The sequence below is a fragment of the Ranitomeya variabilis genome, chromosome 4, assembly GCF_051348905.1.
Source record: "Ranitomeya variabilis isolate aRanVar5 chromosome 4, aRanVar5.hap1, whole genome shotgun sequence".
In the NCBI taxonomy this organism is placed as follows: Eukaryota; Metazoa; Chordata; class Amphibia; order Anura; family Dendrobatidae; genus Ranitomeya; species Ranitomeya variabilis.
Window position 1 is genome coordinate 13,558,123 of NC_135235.1, and position 19,533 is coordinate 13,577,655.

Below are 19,533 nucleotides of genomic sequence, written 5' to 3' on the forward strand. Positions count from 1 at the left end.
TTTTCCGCCTGAAGCTCTAAATGAGGTTCCTCATAAAGCAACCCCAAGGCCAGAAAAAACGCATCCACATTGAGCAACGCAGGATCCCCTGGTGCCAATGCAAAAGCCCAGTCTTGAGGGTCGCCCCGGAGCAAGGAAATTACAATCCTGACCTGCTGTGCAGGGTCTCCGGCAGAGCGAGACTTCAGGGACAAAAACAATTTGCAATTATTTTTAAAATTTTGAAAGTGAGATCTATTCCCCGAGAAGAATTCAGGCAAAGGAATTCTAGGCTCAGACATAGGTGCATGAACAACAAAATCTTGCAAATTTTGTACCTTTGTGGCGAGATTATTCAAACCTGTAGCTACACTCTGAAGATCCATTTGAAACAGGTGAACACAGAGCCATTCAAGGATTAGAAGGAGAGAAAGAGAGGAAGGCTGCAGTATAGGCAGACTAGCAAGTGATTCAATTAAGAGCACACTCAGAACTAGAGGAAAAAAAAAAAAAAAATTGTAGCAGACTTCTTTTTTCTCTCCTTTCTCAGCCAGTAATTTAACCCTTTTTTGGGCCGGTCAAACTGTCATGATTCTCAATGGCGAGAGAACATAGCCCAGCATATATGAGAACTAGCTCTTGGAAGATGGAAACTATACTGACCATGAACTAAACCTGCCGCACAACTAGAAGTGGCCGGGTAGCATGCCTACGTTTTTTAACCCTAGATGCCCAGCGCCAGCCGGAGAACTACCTAATCCTAGCAGAGGAAAAGACAGTCCTGGCTCACCTCTAGAGAAATTTTCCCAAAAGGCAGACAGAGGCCCCCACATATATTGGCGGTGATTTTAGATGAAATGACAAACGTAGTATGAAAATAGGTTTAGCAAAATCGAGGTCCGCTTTCTAGATAGCAGGAAGACAGAAAGGACACTTTCATGGTCAGCAGAAAACCCTATCAAAACACCATCCAGAAATTCCTTTAAGACTCTAGCATTAACTCATAACACCAGAGGGGCAATTTCCGATCACAAGAGCTTTCCAGACACAGTAACGAAACAGCAGCTGTGAACAGGAACAAAATGCAAAAACACACAAGGACAAAAGTCCAACTTAGCTGGGAGTTGTCTAGTAGCAGGAACAAGCACAGAAGGCTTCTGATTACATTGTTGACCGGCAAGAAACTGACAGAGGAGCAAGGTTATATAGCGACTCCCACATCCTGATAGGAGCAGGTGAACAGAGGGGATGATGCACACAAGTTCAATTCCACAAGTGGCCACCGGGGGAGCCCAGAATCCAATTTCACAACAGTGAACCCCTCGTGGCCTGGGGTGTGCCGAATGTGGACATCCACCAGGCGAGCCTCACTAGCTATACTATTAAGGGCGACGCTATCATAAGTCAGCTTGTCTCTGGAACCTCCTCTATCTCGGGGCCTCGTGACAGCATTGAAGTCCCCTCCAAAGACAACCTGCCGACTTGTAAAAAGGTAGGGCTTGATCCTCATAAAGAGACACTTCCGGTCCCACTTAGATTGGGGACCATAGATGTTAATGAGCCGGAGCTCTTGTCCCTTCATGAGGACATCTAAGATCAGGCACCTCCCCATTTCTAACTCAATAACCCGTCGGCATTCCACCGGTGCGGTAAAAAGGACCGCCACTCCGCTATACGGCTCGGCCGCAAGAGACCAATAGGAGGGCCCGAGTCTCCACTCCCTCTTAGCTTTAAACACATCTGCCATGTTTGGCAGCCTGGTCTCTTGCAAAAAGAAAATGTCAGCTTCAACCCGGCTGAGAAAATCAAAGGCCGCAAATCTAGCTGTATTTGACTTTATGCTGGCGACATTAATGGACGCCAGCGTCAACGGAGTGGGTTCCGCCATCATTGGTGATTGAGTTAGATGGCTTTCTTTTTCCCACTCCCCTTATCCTCTGCCTCAGAGGAGGAATCCTTCCCCCTCTTTAATGACATGGAGGTATCCATTTCCACGCGTTTTTTATTTTTTTCGTCCTCGTCTCCGGACTCTGGGCCAGTCCCTCCCTCCAAGGATCTTACGTTCCCAGAAGGAGGAGACTCGGCGCCCCCTGTGAGCCCCGCCGAAGCCAGAACCTCACCCTCAGCTTCCTCCTCAGAGGAAGAGATGTTTTCAAGGGCTTGGAACCGGTTAGAAAGACCAACCAGAGGGGAGTCGGTTTTTCCTTCCTTAGGTACCTTGGTCAGAGTGAGAGAAGATTTTTTATCTCCCTTCTTTCTCTTCTTTTTGGTGCCGAGCTTACGCTTGTCCTCTAGCCACTGCCTATTATCCTCATCCATACTTTCATAATGGGAGGACTCTGAGGCAGTGGCACTCTCCTCCCTGTGGATCCTCCTGACCTCCTCATCCAACTCATCATCCCTTGGGGCCTCAGCAGCAAGACTGGCATCCAGGACAGGGGCCGCCCCAGTAGCCCGAGGCTCGCCCAGCTCCCTATCCTGTCTGCGCTTGTCTAGACGCCTTAGCTGGGCAGGCGTCTTTTTATTGCTTTTCTTCCATGGCCCCTCAGCTCCCTCACCCTTGCTAGTCCCTTCCCCAGCAGAATCAGCCTCACGGCTTTCTTCCACCGGGGTCACGACTGCGTTAGCGAAGGAGCGAGGACAACGGCTGAATGGGTGACCTAACTCACCACACAGGTGGCACCTAATCTCCACACAAGATGCAGCAAGATGGCCGACATCCCCACACAATGCACACTTCTGCACAGTGCAGTTTGCGCTGAAGTGTGTGGGGTCGCCGCACCTGTGACAGAGCTTCGGTTGCCCCTGGTAGAAGACCAGGATACGATCCCTACCCAGGAAGGCAGATGATGGTATGTGGGCAACCGTACCACCTGAACGCTTAAGTTTTACCATAAACGTCCAGGCCCCTGACCAGATACCAAACTCGTCACGGTTTTTCTTTGGCATCTCCACTACCTCTCCATACCGGTCAAGCCACGTCATGATGTCATAACAAGAAAGCGACTCGTTACACGTCATCACGGTCACTTTCTTGACTTGATTTTGGCGAGACACCGCCTGAACGGCAAAGTCTCGCCAGCCGGGCTCATTTTTTGCCAACTCATAGTTCGACCAGAAAAGTTCAAGCCCCTCCGGCCAAACAAAGCTGACATCAAACTCAGGTGTGGAATAGGGATGTATCAAGGTGTAGATGTCAATCGCCTTGAAGCCCATCCTCAGCAGGAGCTCCACAACCTTCGACCTTGGAGGACACGCATCACTGCCCCTCCACCGAAGACGGACCACATTCCTATGCACACTACCCGGCCCGGCTGTTGGGAGGGACCACACTGTATCCCCCCCTCTTTGCTCTCGGAAGGCCCCGAGGCCATGCCTCTCTATCCAGAAGGATAGATCAACCTCTCGACCCTCTACCATTAGTGATCTATCTCCCGTCTTTAGAGCCTCCAGGAGACGCCGTTGCAACATGCCGTCCCCAGAGCCCAGAGACGAGGAGGACGCCCTATTTCCCCCGGAGGTGACAGCGGCATAACTCCTGACAGGTGCTGCCACCACCGGGGGGGCAACCGGACCAGTGACCACATCCACACCAACAGTATCACCATTACCCACCTCCATAACCTCCTCACCCTCCACTAAACCAGCAACCACACCACTAGACAAAGAGTTTTCCTCATCCATACCCACCACCACATTCACTCCTGCTGGACCAGTGACAACAGGGGGTGACATTTTGGCCTCCGCATCATCAGGCACAAGGGGCTGAGTCTCCTCCACAGAACTGGAGGTGACCTCACCCCTGGTTTTATGTGTGCCCTCCGCATCATCAGTTGATATTTTCCGCTGCTTCATGGTTGCTACCAGGCGCCGCTGATCTTTCGCTGTTGTGAGGCACCGCTGATCCTCAGCATCAGGATCCCGTTGACCAGCGGCGCCAACACAGAACAGGACTTTGGTGGGAGGACCGGAACGCCCAGCCCCGGTAATCCCCTCACACTGCCGCCGCTTCTCAACTAAGTGATCAGCGGCAACAGCATTCAGGGGCACCGAGGCTACCGGAGCTGCCCCTGACACCGGGCTGCTCCCCCCTCCCACTGGGGAGCGCACCACAGTATCGTGGCCTGATTTTTCGCCCGCCGCCGGGCCGCCCTCACTGTCCAGCCTCTCGGCTGATGCACCTGCTGCTACGTCCCCGCTACTACAAGCAGAAACGGAGCTCTGCGCCTCACTACATTGCTTTGTAGTCTCCCCGCGCCTTTGCACCGGATCCACAGCAGAACCCGGGCTGGGCTGGGCAACGGGGCTTATACAGCGAGCTGACCCTGCAGCCGACTCAGGGGGTACAGGGAGGGGGGCATACACATAGCTTACCGCTTCCTGGAGCTTAGGTTTGATCTTCTTCACCTTTTTTTTCCGGCCCCCAGGTGCCTCCTCTGGCAAATCATCACCAAGATGGAAGTTCTGAAGGCACACTGGGGACTCCAGGAGCTTGATCTCTGCCATTAGTGCCCCTCCCTGGCCGATGTCACTGTCCTCCCCAGAGCCAGCAGAACTGCGACGAGATGTCATTGTCGCCTGTCCAGCAGGGAGCTCGCTGCACGTGGCCTGTGAGTGACTAAGCAGGCTGCCAGGTGGGGCTTTCTGCTGGTCATCATCCTCCTCCTCATCATCATCATCCACCTGGCACTCAGGCTGCAGCCCCATCTGCCTTTGCTCTCTGTTATCAGCCATTTCTCTGAATCGATCTTCATTAATAAGTTTTTCCTTAAATGGTCCACTTTTTTCTCTGATGAAAGCTTTTCTGACTTCAAGCTCATTGATGTCATCCTTCAGTCTCCTTACCTCTGCCTGGAGCTGATTCTTCCTCGGTTTGGAGGAACCTGCAGCTTTGTTGCTTGTGCAGCGCAGCTCCTCTCGGAGCCTCGTGATGGTCTTGCTTGCGTCTTCATACTCACGGAGGTGGCTCATGACCCGGGAGGCATAGGTGGACACAGACTCCCGGGGGCTCTGCAGCGCCCAACCCTCTTCAGTGAGGTCGGCCTCACCTCCGTGAGCACTCAGCTTTCCTCCGGAAGGACCGTCATCCTGCACGCTAGCAGGCTTCTCCTCCATGGAAGCCTTGCGGCTTCTCTGGGTCTCTGCAGACCTGGGGGGAGTAGGAGCCACATTGCTGCGACTCCTGGTGGAGCGTCTCACCCCCGAATCCTCTGATGTGCAGGCTGGTTGCTGGTTCCTTCTGCCCCCCGCCAGCCTGGTCCGGGAAGCAGAAGCCTGGGACTTGGCTCCTTCACTCATCCCAGGAAACCCACTCCCTCCCTGGGTAAGAGAGAGAGCAGGTCCCCGGGTGGAGAGGTGGTGGTTCTCAGGAGCTCAGGAGCACACTGCAGGTTCAGCAGCGACCGCACCCACAATCAGCACAGTGAGTAACAGCTGAGCAGAGCTGCACCCACTATCCTGCTGGTGCAGTCACTGTGTACATACATTACATTACTGATCCTGAGTTACATCCTGTATTATACCCCATAGCTGCACCCACTATCCTGCTGGTGCAGTCACTGTGTACATACATTACTGATCCTGAGTTACATCCTGTATTATACCCCAGAGCTGCACTCACTATTCTGCTGGTGCAGTCACTGTGTACATACATTACATTACTGATCCTGAGTTACATCCTGTATTATACCCCAGAGCTGCACTCACTATTCTTCTGGTGCAGTCACTGTGCACATACATTACATTACTGATCCTGAGTTACCTCCTGTATTATACCCCAGAGCCGCACTCACTATTCTGCTGGTGCAGTCACTGTGTACATACATTACATTACTGATCCTGAGTTACATCCTGTATTATACTCCAGAGCTGCACTCACTATTCTGCTGGTGCAGTCACTGTGTACATACATTACATTATTGATCCTGAGTTACCTCCTGTATTATACCCCAGAGCTGCACTCACTACTCTGCTGGTGCAGTCACTGTGTACATAAAGTACATTACTGATCCTGAGTTACCTCCTGTATTTTACTCCAGAGCTGCACTCACTATTCTGCTGGTGCAGTCACTGTGTACATACATTACATTACTGATCCTGAGTTACATCCTGTATTATACTCCAGAGCTGCACTCACTATTCTGCTGGTGCAGTCACTGTGTACATACATTACATTACTGATCCTGAGTTACATCCTGTATTATACTCCAGAGCTGCACTCACTATTCTGCTGGTGCAGTCACTGTGTACATACATTACATTACTGATCCTGAGTTACATCCTGTATTATACTCCAGAGCTGCACTAACTATTCTGCTGGTGCAGTCACTGTGTACATACATTACATTACTGATCCTGAGTTACCTCCTGTATTATACCCCAGAGCTGCACTCACTATTCTGCTGGTGCAGTCACTGTGTACATACATTACATTACTGATCCTGAGTTACATCCTGTATTATACTCCAGAGCTGCGCTCACTATTCTGCTGGTGCAGTCACTGTGTACATACATTACATTACTGATCCTGAGTTACATCCTGTATTATACTCCAGAGCTGCAATAAATATTGTGCTGGTGCAGTCACTGTGTACATACATTACATTACTGATCCTGAGTTACATCCTGTATTATACCCCAGAGCTGCACTCACTATTCTGCTGGTGCAGTCACTGTGTACATACATTACATTACTGATCCTGAGTTACATCCTGTATTATACCCCAGAGCTGCACTCACTATTCTGCTGGTGCAGTCACTGTGTACATACATTACATTACTGATCCTGAGTTACATCCTGTATTATACTTCAGGGCTGCACTCACTTTTCTGCTGGTGCAGTCACTGTGTACATAAAGTACATTACTGATCCTGAGTTACCTCCTGTATTTTACTCCAGAGCTGCACTCACTATTCTGCTGGTGCAGTCACTGTGTACATACATTACATTACTGATCCTGAGTTACATCCTGTATTATACTCCAGAGCTGCACTCACTATTCTGCTGGTGCAGTCACTGTGTACATACATTACATTACTGATCCTGAGTTACATCCTGTATTATACCCCAGAGCTGCACTCACTATTCTGCTGATGCAGTCACTGTGTACATACATTACATTACTGATCCTGAGTTACATCCTGTATTATTATACTCCAGAGCTGCACTCACTATTCTGCTGGTGCAGTCACTGTGTACATACATTACATTACTGATCCTGAGTTACATCCTGAATTATACTCCAGAGCTGCACTAACTATTCTGCTGGTGCAGTCACTGTGTACATACATTACATTACTGATCCTGAGTTACATCCTGTATTATACCCCAGAGCTGCACTCACTATTCTGCTGGTGCAGTCACTGTGTACATACATTACATTACTGATCCTGAGTTACATCCTGTATTATACTCCAGAGCTGCACTCACTAGTCTGCTGGTGCAGTCACTGTGTACATACATTACATTACTGATCCTGAGTTACATCCTGTATTATACTCCCGAGCTGCACTCACTATTCTGGTGGTGCAGTCACTGTGTACATACATTACATTACTGATCCTGAGTTACATCCTGTATTATACCCCAGAGCTGCACTCACTAGTCTGCTGGTGCAGTCACTGTGTACATACATTACATTACTGATCCTGAGTTATATCTTGTATTATTCCCCAGAGCTGCACTCACTATTCTGCTGGTGCAGTCACTGTGTACATACATTACATTACTGATCCTGAGTTACATCCTGTATTATACTCCAGAGCTGCACTCACTATTCTGCTGGTGCAGTCACTGTGTACATACATTACATTACCGATCCTGAGTTACATCCTGTATCTCTTTTTTATTATAAAAGTACAAAACAAAACTTACAGGCAAAGCTTACAGACAAACTCAATAACAAAACAAATTATTCACAGTCCCCAAAAGTCCAATGTCCAGCAGATTTATACAAACAAAATGTTCCTCCATTTCATTAATGCCCCCCAGCAAGGGAAGAGACCTCAACCTATATCCTTTATTCACTTCCCTTGTACCTTTTCACCTCATACACACGTACCCATGCATTCACCCCGAGAAAAATAAACAAAAGTCGGCCAACTGCCCTAAAGAAAGCAAATAGGCCACCTGGCCAAAACTTAATCATATATTTTATATATATATATATATATATATATATATATATATATATATATATATATATATATATATATATATATATATATATATTTTTTTTTAATTTTATATATTTTTTTTATTTTTTATTTTTTTCTCCTAAACTAAACCACCACCATTCCCCCAAAGGTCCCACGAAAGTTTGTGGCCTATCACACCAGGTCCCACGAGAGTTTGTGGCCTATCACACAAGGTCCCACGAAAGTTTGTGGCCTTCACTATACAACAAGGTCCACAGAAGTTTATGGCCCTTTTTTCCTCTTCTTGGCATCCCGCCGGACGTCCATTCTCCAAAACCTATCCCCCCACCCCCCAAGAAACCCCCCACCCCACCTAAACTAAATCCCCCCTACACGCATCATAGTACACATGTAACATATATACAACCTTATAATAACATATAATCAATAATAACATAATAATAACCAGTACACACCTTAACCATGACCAAAGAACAGGCCCAAGTTCAATGCTTGCAAGCCCTATACCCGGGTTACCAATTACAAAACAAAAATCTGTAAGTGAGGGTTACAGCCCACCACCAGGAACTGGAGACCATAGAGGCTCTCACCCTAATCTACCGCACATCACCCTGACCCTCCCTAACAACACAAAAGAGAAAATCCTGTCCCTATAGCCCTACCAATCTCTCCCTACCTGCCCCTACCTGTTCCTCACTGACCCTCACTACCAACCTAATACTAACTACCTGTCCCTAAAGACTGTCCCTATCTGTCCCTCCCTGTCCCTACACATCTATCTGACCCTACAAAATAAAGATAAAAAGATAAATAAGACTAACTCAACCCTATCACAGGCACACAGAACCTAACTCTCCCTAGGGCACATTAAAGGAGAAACCCCTCCAAAGAAGAGAGGCCCTCCCTGCACCCAGCCTCTCAAACTCCAGCAAGCGCACTTTTGCCAGGTCACCCAGGATGTTCCTAATCACCTCTTCCCTGGGGAGGACTTTCCGCTGAGTAGACACTAGACACCGTGCATTCCACGTGTGGAACCTAGTTACTAAACTAACTAAGAAAACAGTGCCCCGATCTCGGCCACCAAGGGACCTGAATGCCCCATAGGCCCACTCCGCATAGGAAAGGCCTGCCAGCCTAGGCCAGCCAATGGAAGCACCCACCCTGCTGTAGACCTCTGTATTAAAGGGACACCGAAGCAGGAAATGCTCCATGCTTTCAAGCATACCGCCACACTCTTCGCGGGGACAATCCCGGTCATCAGAGCATCTGCACTTCAGGTTGTCCCTCACATACAGCTTCCCATGGAAGCAGCGCCAAGCCAAGTCCCAAAACTTCAAGGGGATCCGCTTAGAGTTTAATAGCCCGAGCCGCACCTCCAGATCCCAGCTTGGGCAATCCCTGAGCGCCAGGGGCTTCTGAAAGTGGGTCAACAGGACCCTATTGTCAAGTAACCTTCTCGACATGGTCCTGATCTCCCACACTCCCAGACCCCACCGACGGATCACCTTCAGAACCGGGGTAGCATAAGCCGGAAGATGCCCATGAGGTGTTCAAAGGTCCTTTACCTGCCCTCCTGTCTCCCATTCCTGGAAGAAAGGCCGAAACCACCCCCTACAGGAGAATACCCACAGAGGAGCCCTCTCTGACCAGAGGTTGGCGATGTTTGCCTTAAGAAAGGTGTTTACTAGAAACACCACTGGGTTGACCATACCCAACCCTCCTAGTCTCCTCGTGCGGTACGTGACCTCCCTCTTGATTAGGTTCAGCCTATTTCCCCATAACAATTGGAAAAACAGGCTGTAGACCCGTGTCCAAAGAGGCTCTGGCAAGATGCAGACGCTGCCCAAATATATTAGCAAAGGAAGCAAATAGCCCTTGGCAAGACTAACCCTTTCCCTTAGGGTCAAAGACCAACCCTTCCACTGATCCACCTTCTGGGCGGCAATCTTAAGTCTGCCCTCCCAGTTTTGCTGGGGATAGTCCCCCGGGCCGAAACTGATGCCTAATATTTTTGCTGTGGCCTGAGGCCCTGGAAGGGTGTCCGGGAGATCAAAACTTGGATCTCCCCCTCCCAGCCAGAGACTCTCACACTTGTCCCGGTTGATCATGGAACCGGATGCCACCGAGTAGCGTTCAACCTCAGACATCACCCAATCTGCCTCCTCTCTCGAGGATACAAAAAGGGAAACATCATCAGCGTACGCCACTACCCTCAAGGCGGCCTCTGGCTCCGCCTGGTCCATCCTGACTCCCACCAACGGTCCACGCTCCACCCTCCTTAAAAGGGGGTCGATCGCAAACACGTATAACAGCGGGCTCAGAGGACAGCCCTGGCGGACACCAGACCTCACCTCAAAAGGGTGTCCGATCCAACCGTTCACGAGCGGAAAAGTCTCTGCCCCATTGTGTAAAACTCTCAACCAATCAACAAACCTCCCAGGCAGACCATACCTCAGAAGGACGGACCAGAGGTACTCATGGTTAACCCGATCAAAGGCCTTCGCCTGGTCTAAGGACAGCAAGTACCCCTTCCAGTGACCTGCCCTGCCCTGTTCCACTGCCTCCCAGACACCGAGCACAGCACTAAATGTACTGCGGCCTGGAACAGAGCAGTGCTGGGCCCCCGAAAGGAGCTGGGGTGCAAACTGCACCAACCGATTAAAAAGCACCTTTGCCAGAACCTTTCGGTCCGTATTGAGAAGCGCTATGGGACGCCAATTCTCAATACGGGACGAGTCTTTACCCTTTGACAGGATAATCAGGGCTGACTTCCTCATTGAACTGGGTAGAATGTCCGAGGAGAGGCACTCATTAAAAACCTCAGTCAAGAGGGGGACCAAAGAGTCCCTAAAAGTCTTGTAGAACTCGGATGTTAAGCCATCCGGACCGGGCGACTTTTTGGGCTGGAGCCCATCAATCGCCCGTCTCACTTCCTCTTCCCTGATTGCTTCTGCCAAAACATGAAGAGAGGGGTCATCCCCCGGCTCAGGGATGGTTTCAGTCAGGAAAGCCGACATCTCATCCCGATCAGGATCCCTCCTCCCCAAGAGGTGCAAGTAGAAGGATCTGACCACCTCCAGGATCCCTGATTTGGATCTGTTCAGGGACCCTGTACTGTCAATCAGTCCTCTCACCATCTTACAATTCACTGACAACCTGCAGTTTCTGTAAGGGTCGGGCGAGCGGTACCTCCCGAAATCCCTCTCAAAAACCAAGGATGTGTGCCTATCATACTGGCACCCCTTGAGCAAGGTCTTCACCCTGGAGATTTCCTCTCGGTCCCCTCCAGTCGAGACGAGCTGCTCGAGTTTCCTCCCCAGCTCCCGATACAGGCGGTACCTGTTCAGGCCCCTGAGGCTCGAGAGCTGACGGAAGAACCTTGCGACCCTTCTTTTGAAGATCTCCCACCACTCAGACTTACTGCTACAAAGACCCAAGAGAGGTACCTGGCTCTGAAGAAATTCCTCAAAGGACTGTCTTACTTCCGCCTCTTCCAGAAGGGACGAATTCAGCTTCCATAGGCCTCTCCCCATCCGGGGGGGTCTCTGTAACATTCAAAGTAAAGAAAATGAAACAGTGATCGGAGAACTCCACCTCAACAGCGGACACTGCAGAAGAGATGGCTTCCTCCTTTAAAAAAAACCTATCTATCCTAGACCTACTGCTTCCCCTAAAAAAGGTGAAACCCCCGTGACCTGGGGTGTGCCGGATGTGGACATCCACCAGGCGAGCTTCGCTTACTATGCTATTCAAGGCTACGCTATCATAAGCCAGCCGGTCTCCGGGGCCTCCCCTATCACGGAGTCTGGTTACAGTATTAAAATCCCCACCGAAGACCACCTGCCGGCTCGTAAAAAGATAGGGCTTGATCCTCAGGAAGAGACATTTACGGTCCCACTTGGATTGTGGGCCATAGATACTGATGAGCCGAAGCTCCTGTCCCCTCATGAAGACGTCAAGGACCAAACATCTCCCCATTTCTACCTCGATCACCCGTCTGCATTCCACCTCCACGGTCTTAAAAAGGACCGCTACCCCGCTATACGGCTCGGCCGCAAGAGACCAGTATGAGGGCCCACTCCTCCATTCCCTCTTTGCTTTGTAGATGGACCCCAGGTCCGTTAGTCTGGTCTCCTGCAAAAATAAAATATCAGCCTGAACCCGGGTGAAAAAATCAAAGGCCGTAAATCTAGCCATATCTGACTTTATGCTGGCGACATTAATCGACGCCAGAGTCAACGGGGTAGGTTCCGCCATCATGGGTGATTGAGTTAGATGGCCTGTTTTTTAACCGTACCCCCTGATTTCCTCTCCCCTTCTGAGGAGGAGCCCGACTCACCCCTCCTCTTTAAAGATACCGAGGTGTCCATATCCTCCTTTATAGCACTGGATTTCCCAGAAATAGATTCCTTGCCCCTGGACCCTGAGGTAGTCCCCCCTCCAGAGGAGTGTGAATCCCCCGGAGGACAGACCTCACCACTCCCCGAAGGCACCCCAGATGTTGCGACCGGCCCCTCACCCCCGACCTCCGACACAGCAGAGTCATCGAGGGCTTGGAACCGATTGGAGAGGGGGATCAGAGGGGAGTCGGCGAGCCCTTCCGTAGGCACCCCAGTGGCCAGGGGGGGGGGCTTAGATTTTTTAGCCTTGTTCTTCCTCTTCTTCCGACTCTTACCGGTACGATTGTCACCCGTTTTTTTAGGCTGCTCCACCACCTCTTCATCCAGACTTTCATACTGGGAAGAGTTATCAGAAGCAGCCAACTCCTCCCTCTCCATCCTCCGGATCTCCTCGCTCACCGCCTTCTCCCCCAGGGCCTCAGAGGCTTCGGCTGCCGTCTCCAGGGTGGGGGCAGTCATCACCCCAGTTGCCTGAGGCTTATCCTGCCCCCTGCCCTTACGGCTCCTCACCTGTTGCCACTGGTGGGCAGATGTACCAGCCTCGCCTTTTCTCACCGACCCCTCAGCTCCCCTCATGCCTCCACCCTCAGCCACAGCAGAAGTTGCACCACCGGGGACCCCCCCTTGGCTCCCCCCTGCCGGGCCAGAGATGGTGCTGGAAAAGGAACGGGGGCAGCGGCTATACGGGTGACCTAGGTCACCACACAGGTGACACCTAATGTCACCACAGGCCGCGGCAAGATGGCCTACCCCACCACACAAGGCACATTTCTGTACCTTGCAGCCTGCGCTGAAGTGGCGGGGATCACCGCACCTGTGGCAGACCTTCGGTTGCCCCTGGTAGAAGATCTGGATTCTGTCCCTCCCCAGAAATGCTGAGGAAGGGATGTGGGTGACCGTACCTCCTGAAACCTTCAACTTTACCATGAAGGTCCAGCCCCCTGACCAAATGCCAAACTCGTCCCTATTTTTTTTAGGGACCTCGGTGACTTCCCCATAACGGGAAAGCCACGTCATTATGTCGACCCCAGAGAGTGACTCGTTACTTGTCAGAACGGTCACCCTCTTTACACTATTTTGGCGAGACACCGCCTGCACGGCAAAGTCTCGCCAGCCGGGCTCCCCCTTTGCCAGTTCGAAATTCGACCAGAAAAGCTCCAAGCCCTCTGGCCGAACAAAACTGACATCGAAGAAGGAGGTGCCAAACGGATGAATCAGGGCAAAGATGTCCATCGCCCTGAAGTCCATCTTCAGAAGGAGCTCCACAACCCTCGCCCTTGGCGGGCACGCTTCACTGCCCCTCCACCGAAGACGGACCACATTCCGCCTGGCCACCCCCTGCCCGGCTGTCGGGAGGGACCAAACCGTTTCCCCTTCCCTTTTATCTTGGAAGGCAGCCTGGCCGTGTCTATCCAGCCAAAAGGCCAAGTCCACCACTCTTCCCTCTACTTCGATCGTCCGTTCTCCCTTTTTGAGGGCCTCCAGGAAGCGGCGCCGCAAAACGCTATCCCTGAGGTCCAGAGGCGAGGAAACCCCCTGACTAGACCCCGAGGCTCCAGCCACCACCCCCGAATAACTCCGAGAACCTGTGGCTGGGGGGGCAGATGGACCGGCCCCCTCCCCCCTTCTCCCACTACCATCAGACACCGTACTCACACTTGCCACCTTAGACGCACTGCCACTCGCATCCTCAACCATAGACACTTCCATACCCGCACCCTCCTCATCCACTCCATCAGTCACCCCACTCTCACTCACATGCACACTGGGGTCAGTTTTATTTTGCCTCACCTTTTGGGTATTTCCAGGTTCACGGCTACCGCCACCTACTGGTGGCATCCTCCCTGCTGGGGGGTTTGGCACACACAGCGCTTGTGTCCCTTTAAGAGTCCTGCTGCCATGGGACTTAAGCAGCACAGCCTGACTGTCCACCACAGCAGGCACAGAGTCTCCTCCCTCACTGGCAGGTAGGAAGCCAGGTGCAGACCCGCCTCCAGCTCCATCCTGCCTTGTCACCGGAGCCCCCACCGCAGGTAAGCCCCCAGACTCAGGGGACCCCAGAAGGCAGGCGCCCTTGCTGCTGTCTGCTGCAGTCCCTGCTCCATTGCTGGCTAAGACCATTTTTTTTCTTTTCCTTGGGAAGCCACGCCCCCAGCCTTCAGCCGCACATCACAGCTATCCAAAGCTGCTCCTACATGGGCAGCGGGTGCCGAGGAGGCCACGCCCCCTGAGACTGGCCGCAGCGGGACCCCCAGAGCCGACCCAGAGCTGGATCCACCCCCAGGAATCCCCCCAGCGGTACCAGTCCCCTGAGGCACAGCACCCCCCACCACCACACCCTGGGCCACAAACAGCCTGGCCACAGCAACTCCAGCAGCTGGCCCCAGGCTAGGCCACTCCCCCTCAGCATCCACCAGCGGCGGTGCCCCCAATGCAGGAGGCCCCGACTTAACCGCAGACCCCACCAGGGGAGCCCCCACCATTTTCTTTTTATGAGCCTGTAATGCCGAAGCCGCAGGCCCCTCCCCCTTTACTTTACTAGGTGCCTGGGACCCCAGAAGCGATCCAGATTTAGCGGATCCGTAAGTGGGGGACCCAGACACCCCAGCGCTCACCGCCGGAGATGCGGTCCCGGCTGCCACTCTCTTGCCCACCGCTGGGCCACCTTCCACATCATGCTCCATATCAGACACATCACTACCCCCTCCGTTACCACAAACAGAGGCAGCACCCTGCGTGTCATGGCCTGTAATCTCCCCGCTCCCCCGCTGCGGACCCACAACAGAGCCCGAGCCGGGGTGGGTAGCGGGTGCCGCACAGCGGGATCGGGGGGCCCCAGAGAGGGGGACATACACATATTTCTCCACAGTAGATGTTTTCTTCTTACTTTTCTTTGCCTTTCTCTTCATCCCCCTCCTGGTTGCCTCGTCCTCGCAGATCTCATCCCCGAACCTCATCTGGTTAAAACGGACCGGGGACTCGATCTGCCGGATCTGCTGCATGACGAGGCAGCCCCCCTCGCTGCTACTACCACCATCCTCATCCTCCCCCTTGCTCCCGCTGTCCCCTGAAGGGCCAGAATCTGACGGGAGAGCCACCTGCTCGGGGGCTATCCCGCTATGCGACGCCTGGAGATCTCTTACCAGGCCACCAGGCGGTGGGTAGGGTGCGACCTCCTCCTCGCATTCCTCATCATCCTCCTCCACCACCTGGCCGGAGCTCCGTGACCCCTCCGGAGCCCCACCGGTAATGGCTCTGAACCGGTCGTCATTTTCCAACTTTTCACTGAAGGGCCCGCTGCCATCCAGGATCTCACACCTCCGGCTTTCCAGGTCTTGTATGGATTTTTTGATCTTCTTGACCGCGGCGGATAGCTCGGCCTTCTTATTGCCGGAGGCCCTGTCAGACCTCTCCTTAGCTACCCTCAACTCCCCCCAGAGGGATTTTAGCTTCCTTGAGGCATCATCATACTCGCAGAGGTGCGCATGGATGCGTGAACCATAGCCCACGGCGGATTCTCTAGCCGCCTTGGTACCCCAACCAAGGGGCACCGCTGCAGCACCCCTGCTCGTACTAGGCCTACCTCCGGGGGAAGGAGCCGCCGCGGCCTCAGGGGTCCTACGGGTCTTCATACTGGATCCCTTGCCTGATCCTTGGCCAGATCTTGTGGCCCTAGCCGGAGTTGGAGTCCTCCCACCCCCCGCCGGCTTGGACCGGGAGGTGGGAGTCGGGGGCCCAGCCCCGGAGGCCAGTCCCAAAATGAGCCTTCTTTCCTGGGAAGGGGGCAGACAAAAAGTCCTGGATGAAAAAGTTTACCTCCCTTCCCAGGAGCTCTCTCTAGGCAGCACACAGAGCACACGGCAAGCAGGCTCCACCTCTTCCTGCTGTGCAGTCACTGTGTACATACATTACATTACTGATCCTGAGTTACATCCTGTATTATACTCCAGAGCTGCACTCACTATTCTGCTGGTGCAGTCACTGTGTACATACATTACATTACTGATCCTGAGTTACATCCTGTATTATACTCCAGAGCTGCGCTCACTATTCTGCTGGTGCAGTCACTGTGTACATACATTATATCACTGATCCTGAGTTACATCCTGTATTATACTCCAGAGCTGCACTCACTATTCTGCTGGTGCAGTCACTGTGTACATACATTACATTACTGATCCTGAGTTACATCCTGTATTATACTCCAGAGCTGCACTCACTATTCTGCTGGTGCAGTCATTGTGTACATACATTACATTACTGATCCTGTGTTACATCCTGTATTATACTCCAGAGCTGCACTCACTATTCTGCTGGTGCAGTCACTGTGTACATACATTACATTACCGATCCTGAGATACATGCTGTATTATACCCCAGAGCTGCACTCACTATTCTGCTGGTGCAGTCACTGTGTACATACATTACATTACTGATCCTGAGTTACATCCTGTATTATACCCCAGAGCTGCACTCACTATTCTGCTGGTGCAGTCACTCTGTACATACATTACATTACTGATCCTGAGTTACATCCTGTATTATACCCCAGAGCTGCACTCACTATTCTGCTGGTGCAGTCACTGTGTACATACATTACATTACTGATCCTGAGTTACATCCTGTATTATACCCCAGAGCTGCACTCACTATTCTGCTGGTGCAGTCACTCTGTACATACATTACATTACTGATCCTGAGTTACACCCTGTATTATACTCCAGAGCTGCACTCACTATTCTGCTGGTGTAGTCACTGTGTACATACATTACAGTACTGATCCTGAGTTACATCCTGTATTATACCCCAGAGCTGCACTCACTATTCTGCTGGTGCAGTCACTCTGTACATACATTACATTACTGATCCTGAGTTACACCCTGTATTATACTCCAGAGCTGCACTCACTATTCTGCTGGTGCAGTCACTGTGTACATACATTACATTACTGATCCTGAGTTACACCCTGTATTATACTCCAGAGCTGCACTCACTATTCTGCTGGTGCAGTCACTGTGTACATACATTACATTACCGATCCTGAGTTACATCCTGTATTATACTCCAGAGCTGCACTCACTATTCTGCTGGTGCAGCTATTATAGCAGCCTGACACTGAACAAGCAGGTCCTAGTTACCATACTATTGTTTTAGGATAGTAGAGATTCAGCTCGGTCTTCTCTGAGCTCAGGGTTTGCAGAGGATAATCTGGGTGTTTAGTTACATCATGATTGGTTTGTTCAGGGGTTTATGTATCTCCACTAGTGATGAGCGAGTGTACTCGTTGCTCGGGTTTTCCATAGCACGCTCGGGTGATCTCTGAGTATTTTTTAGTGTTCGGAGATTTAGTTTTCATCGCCTCAGCTGAATGATTTACAGCTATTAGCCAGGCTGAGTACATGTGGGGGTTGCTAGGGAACATGTACTCAGCCTGGCTAATAGCTGTAAATCATTCAGCTGCTGCGATGAAAACTTAGGGTATGTGTCCACGTTCAGGAAACGCTGCGTGTTTGACGCTGCGTGGGGCCGCAGCGTCAAACACGCAGCGTCAAGATGTTCCAGCATAGTGGAGGGGATTTTATGAAATCCCGTCTCCACTATGCGTGGTAACACACATCCTTCGGCCCTGCGACTCCGGACATGCTGCGCATCTTTTAAGATTGCAGCATGTCCGTGTTCCTTGCGGCGCCGTTGCGCCGCCGCAAGGAATAACACAGGGCCCTATGCAAGGGGTGCGATGATGCCGGATGTGTACCATGAACACATCCGGCATCATCGCGTCCCAGAAGGGGGCGGGGCTTAGCGCCGAGCGGGTTTGCCGCTCCAACAATACCGCCGGCCATCCTGATCGTGGACACGTACCCTTAGTCTCCGAACACTCCGAGTCACTGACCACAGCTGTGCTGCAGCACATACAGGTCTGATAGGGTGAGAGGCGGGTATTAGTGTGCTGGGGTCAGGTAGCTGCTGAAAGGCTCCTCACTTTTATCGGTTACTTGGGGCTTCCATTATTCTGTGTCACTGATACAAGTGTCTATGAGTTTCTTTATTATTGTTCAGATTTATAACTTCCATAACATCAGATGTTCTCAGATGGGGGCACAAACTTTCTCCTCTGCCTGAGCTGTGGCTCCTCTTATCAGTCGGCAGGATATGATTCACATGTTACTTTGTAGCTCAGGTCGCCTGTTTGTGCTTCTATCTCCCACGTTCCGCTGAGATACGTGACGCCGCACCGCGCTACCTGTACCTGACATGATAAAGACCACGGCTGGGAAAGGGCTCGTCAGTCCTAATGGCCCCACGTGGCACCGCGCCCTGTCCTCTGACCCCGGGATCAGGCTCAGCACCTTCTATCACTTCCTTGTATCAATAATTGTTTGGCCAGACATTGTGACGCTCATAAACTGCTACGTCACATTTCTGTGTATCCTTGTTATATCGCCACATTCTACAAAGCGACACACAGTAACAACTGCATCTGGGGGGACAGAGGAGACTATAGGGATAGAAGTCTGGATAAGACAGAGGAGTCTGGAGGAGGAGGACAGAGGAGACTATAGGGATAGAAGTCTGGATAAGACAGAGGAGTCTGGAGGAGGAGGACAGAGGAGACTATAGGGATAGAAGTCTGGATAAGACAGAGGAGTCTGGAGGAGGACAGAGGAGACTATAGGGATAGAAGTCTGGATAAGACAGAGGAGTCTGGAGGAGGAGGACAGAGGAGACTATAGGGATAGATGTCTGGATAAGACAGAGGAGTCTGGAGGAGGAGGACAGAGGAGACTATAGGGATAGAAGTCTGGATAAGACAGAGGAGTCTGGAGGAGGAGGACAGAGGAGACTATAGGGATAGAAGTCTGGATAAGACAGAGGAGTCTGGAGGAGGAGGACAGAGGAGACTATAGGGATAGAAGTCTAGATAAGACAGAGGAGTCTGGAGGAGGAGGTCAGAGGAGACTATAGGGATAGAAGTCTGGATAAGACAGAGGAGTCT

General features: G+C 51.6%; 1 long non-coding RNA gene across 1 annotated transcript in view; it reads right to left on the reverse strand.

The window, feature by feature from the left end:
- Positions 1 to 19,026, reverse strand: part of LOC143768326 (uncharacterized) — a 52,943-nt gene extending 33,917 nt beyond the window's left edge. The window contains exon 1 of the long non-coding RNA XR_013213807.1: positions 18,787 to 19,026. This is a non-coding gene — a long non-coding RNA (uncharacterized LOC143768326). The remainder of the gene's footprint in view (positions 1 to 18,786) is intronic.
- Positions 19,027 to 19,533: the final 507 nt, after the last annotated feature.